A 5,411-nucleotide genomic window follows, 5' to 3' on the forward strand; every position below is an offset into this window, starting at 1 on the left:
GAACACCACTAGCTGTCACCTTCAGCCCCCAACTAAAACCTCTCCAGCGCATCATCTGAGATCTACAACCTATCCTGAAAGATGATCCTTTACTCTCACAGATCTTGGGAGACAGACCTGTCCTCGCTTACAGACAACCCCCCAACGTAAAGCAAATACTCACCAGCAACCACACATCACTGAACAAAAACACTGACCCAGGAACCTATCCTTGTAACAAAGCCCGATGCCAACTCTGTCCACATATCTATTCAAGTGACACCATCATAGGGCCTAATCACATCAGCCATACCATCGGTGGCTCGTTCACCTGCACATCTACCAATGTGATATATGCCATCATGTGCCAGCAATGCCCCTCTGCCATGTACATTGGCCAAACCGGACAGTCTCTACACAAAAGAATTAATGGACACAAATCTGACATCAGGAATCATAATACTCAAAAACCAGTGGGAGAACACTTTAACCTGTCTGGCCATTCTTTGACAGACCTGCGGGTGGCTATCTTAAAACAGAAAAACTTCAAAAACCGACTCCAACGAGAGACTGCTGAGCTGGAATTGATATGCAAACTAGACACAATCAACTCAGGGCTAAATAGGGATTGGGAATGGCTGAGCCATTACAAACATTGAATCTATCTCCCCTTGTAAGTATTTTCACACTTGCTTCTTATCAAACTGTCTGTACTGAGCCATCTTGATTATCACTTCAAAAGTTTTTTTTCTCTTACTTAATTGGCCTCTCAGAGTTGGTAAGACAACTCCCACCTGTTCATGCTCTCTGTATGTGTGTGTATATATATCTCCTCAATATATGGTTCACTCTATATGCATCCGAAGAAGTGGGTTGTAGCCCACGAAAGCTTATGCTCTAATAAATTTGTTAGTCTCTAAGGTGCCACAAGTACTCCTGTTATTTTGCGGATACAGACTAACACGGCTGCTACTCTGAAAGTTATTTTTAATTTCCCTAGGAAAGTCTCCTGCTTTAATTGAAATTAGATAGCTTGATAGAGGGGTATCCATAGATAGATAGATAGATAGATAGATAGATAGATAGATAGATAGATAGATAGATAGATAGATAGATAGATAGATAGATAGGCTTATAGGAGTGCCCTCACTGCCCTGTAAACCCGGGTTGCTGGAATCGGGTCTCACAGCCGTGCTAAGGTGCCCATACTGCACTGCGCAGACCTTCTGACTTAGGTCTGCAGCTTGAGCTATGTGCACGCCACAAAATGACAATGATTGAACCCAAGCCTCAATGGGATTTGGGGTCAGACCCTGCCCCTGTCCCAGGAGGGTCTTAGGTCCCGAGTCAGACAGATTTCTATGTGGACAGTAGGAAGAGGCAGAATTGGGTCCAGATCTGTGCCTCGGTTTAACTACGCAGTGTAGACATAGTCTGGCTGGCTTCTCTCTGCAGTGGTCTCCCAAGGCCACAGAATGGCACCCCCTGGGCCCTACTTCCTAGGGGTGAGGTCTCCCCTGCACAGCTCTGGGTCCTGGGAGAGGCTGCAGAGGGGAGCTGTCTGTGTTTGTTCCACATGCAATTCATGCAATTGCTGCTGGAAGCACATCAAGGAAGAAAGCAGGCCTGTCACCATACAAAGCAGAAAGTAGAAGCTGTTCCTGCTCCTGAGGAAAACCAACCAGGCCAGGGTGGAAGCAGAGCCTCTCATTTCTTTGTGTTTGGTGACCTGGCTCTTAGGAGAATCCTAAATTAACTGGGTAAAGTTGTCAAAAGTACCTATGTGACAAAACCCATTTAATATGTAGTTGCCATCCGTACAGTGCCTCGTTCCTAGTGAATTAAAAGGATGACATTTGCCTTTGTGCAGCAGGCCAACTCCAGGACACTGCAACACTTGACTAAGCGTTAGGTCCTCCAAATAGGCCTTACATTGGATTTAACCATCAAACGGAGACATAAATGGTGCATAAGCCTTGTGAGGTTTCTCTGGATACAGGTGAATTTCACCAGCAGTTTAGCCACTCTTTTCAGTGATGGTACTAACGGCTGAAAGAAAAGCAGCAGGAAAGGGTTGGTTGAAAATGTTAAGACTACAAAATGTCAATTACATTTCAAAATTAAGGGGGAAAAAAACATTTTTGTTGTATTTTATTCATTTTTTTAAACCAAACTCTGAATGTAGTTTATGGGCTTGTCTACACTTAAAAAACAACTGCGGCAGAGCTGCACCGTTGTAGCCGTACCGCTTCAGTGTAGACACTACACCACCCGGAGGTATTCTCCGGTTGGCATAGGTAATCCACCTCCCCAAGAGGCAGCAGCTACATCAACTGAAGAATTAGTTCGTTGACCTAGTGCTATCTACACGGGGACTTAGGCTGGTTTAATAACACCACTCCGGGGTGTGGATTTTTCAATCCCTGACCAATGTAGTGAAACCAACCTAATTTTCTAGTGTAGACCAGGCCTAAGATGAGGCAAACCTGCAACATTCAAAAACAGAGCCATCTTCTGAACACCCCAAAATGTATGAGTGTTTGCATCTTGGGGGGGGGGGGGGTTCACATGTTTATATGAGATGGAACCATGGTTACTGGGCTGTCTACTTCCTGGTCTCTCTAGTATTTTGCCTCTTGCCCAGACCGATCACAGGGTGGGATCTTGCCATTTTTCCACACTTAGACCAGGATCTGGATATTCTACCAACCACTTATCCCCCTGCAGGTCCAACCTGCTTTCAAATACCTGCATTTCCTCCTTTCAGTGATCTGTGACCAGTGATAGAGACCAATGAGTGCCTTAAAATAAAGTACTTTTATTTAGCAGTTAGAACAAAGTGGGGTGAGATGGGAGGAACTGAAACCACCAAACGGCCTGCAAAAATATTTAGTCTCATCACATCTTACACTTCATCACAAGCCAGGTTAGACAGGCTTCCTCTTCATTTCCAGGGATGGAACAGAATCAGAGTACATTCTCCTGGCCAGCCAAAATCCTCCTGGACCCACCCTGGTTGCTATAATTTACACCATGCCCTGTGGTTTTTCTTCTTCCCCCACTTGTCTGTGAGAGTCTCAGGGTCTCTTGGACCCACACAATTAGAATGGTTTTCTTTGTCCACCCAGTAGGTGCCTCCATCATGGTCTATCCAGGAGAACACACCCAAGATGGTAGCTGTCCATTGTTTGGGCATCTAGGCCCATTCAGTGTGGAAGGGTTGTAATCAGTGGCCGGATGGTTGTGTGTGAGGGTGAAGACAAGCACATAAATCATGTTTTGGGATGCAGAAATAAATATTCAGTTAACAACACTCCTGCCCATCTCTGAGCTTATCTCTTTGGGTCTTTGACTGTGAGGGTCACCTTTTGAATTCTTAGAGAGCCTGGAAGAAATATGTTGTGTGAGAAGGCCTCTCTCAACGCCTCTTTGACCTTCTCATTCCTCAGGGTATATATGAATGGGTTCAGCAAAGGGGTTATCATAGTGTAAATTGCTAAGGGAGCTGGGAACCCTAATCAAGCCCAAACCCCCATACTGCAAGCTCGTCCCCCTCCCGCATCTATCATCGGTTAATGATTTATTCCCCAAAACCAAGGAGGCAGGATTAGGTGCAAAAAGAACCCCGAACAGTTATTAAAGGACCCCCAAATAACTATACCCAATAAACAACAGGAAAAGCACTCAGGTGTTAACAATACAAACAGGCTTTAAGCCAAGGCCCCAAAATCATATAATAACAATTGGTAAGACAAAGTAAAAAGTCACCATCATCATTCTTCTTATTGTACAGGACATGGGATACACAAAATCCAAGGACACCACCAGAAGACACCAATGTCAGGGCAGGAATGATGAACACCAGGACACCTCAGAATACCAGGACAGGAAAACGTAAGCAATCTTCTATCTTCTATCTTCTGACTTGCCAAGTTGTTTCAGCAGTGACTAGATGTCAGCACTGGGCTGCCTCTAGGATGGACAGAACCCGTCACAGGGCACTGTGTGCTTTTATAAGCTTTTGTTACCAGGGAGAGCCTTTTCAGGTCACCTGATCATTTCCCACTCAAATTTCCAAAAAGGCACCAACATTTCCCACCACTTAGCTGTTACTGGGCAGATTACAAAACAGGGGCAACAAGAAGGGGACATAACATGGAGGGTAAAGGACAACTAAAGGAAAACTAAGATGGCAAACTGAATCCATCTTACAACGGTGGTCAGCACATTCACAGCTTTCTTGATATCAAAGGAACGTGCCTGTGAGGGTCTGACGTACATGAAGATGGAGGCCACCATGATGTGAGCACCACCTATAGAGAAGGCCTTGCATCTCCCCGAGGCAGATGGGATCCTCAGTACAGTGGCCATGATGTAAACGTAGGACAGTGTCGTCAGCATTAATGAGCCCAGTAACATAGCCACTGCCATCAGAAAGTTTGCTACCTCCATGATTCTGGTATCGGCGCAAGAGAGTCTTGAGAGAGGCTCAGCATCACAGAAGAAATGGTCAATGGCATTAGAGTGACAGTATGGCCGCTTACATAAAATGATGGCTGGGCTGATTAAAAGAAGGAAACTTTCTAACCAAGAAGCAAGCACTAGTTGAATGCACACTCTGCTGTTCATTAGAGTGGGGTAGTGCAGTGTGTTGTAGATGGCTAAATAGCCATCAAAGGACACGACAAATAAGAGGGTGAATGCTGTTATACCTAGGAAGAAATAGAAGAAACACTGGATGATGCAACCAGAGAAGGAAATAGCTTTACTCTGGGACAGCAGGTTCCTCAGGATCACTGGGACGATGGAAGATATGAAGCAGGTCTCCAGGAGAGACAAGTTTAAGAGAAAGAAGTACATAGGGGTGTGCAAAGATAATCCATCCACACCACAAGGATTATTACCAAGTTCCCCATCAGCGTCACCAGGTAGTTGAGCAAAAGTACCAAGAAGAGAAGAATCAGCAGGTTGTGAGTGATGAGGAACCCCAGGAGAATGAATTCGGTCTCTGTACTCTGATTTCCCATGTCCATTTCTTCTGCAAGTGGTGTTGAAAGAACCAATTAGTAAAACAGCAATTCAAACAAAAAAATAATAATCAAATGAATGATGGGTGAGATAGATAAGACTTCCTGAGCAAAGAGGCTGGGATTTTCAATGGAGCCTATGTTATTTAGGCCCTCATTGAATTGTGGAATATAAGTCCCTTCGAAGCCTTTGAAAATCTCATCCAGAAAGATGAGTGTGCCAGGTGGTCTCATTGTACTAATGGAACCTGGACATTGAAGTGGAGGGTGTCTTGGAAAAAAGAGAGGAATAAAAGAAAAGGGAAGAAAGATGGAATCTCTTCCCCTTTCTCCTTTCTCGTCTTGCTAGAGTCTAATGACATCCAAAAGTAATGTGTTTTACCTCTGAGACAGCTCAATACTTCA

At 44.6% G+C, this 5,411-nt stretch overlaps 1 pseudogene; it reads right to left on the minus strand.

Annotated features, from left to right (window-relative positions):
* Positions 1 to 3,311: 3,311 nt before the first annotated feature.
* On the minus strand, positions 3,312 to 5,012 carry LOC135886111 (olfactory receptor 6M1-like; annotated as a pseudogene).
* Between the last annotated feature and the right edge of the window lie 399 nt (positions 5,013 to 5,411).

This window comes from Emys orbicularis, chromosome 12, assembly GCF_028017835.1.
Source record: "Emys orbicularis isolate rEmyOrb1 chromosome 12, rEmyOrb1.hap1, whole genome shotgun sequence".
Lineage (NCBI taxonomy): Eukaryota > Metazoa > Chordata > Testudines > Emydidae > Emys > Emys orbicularis.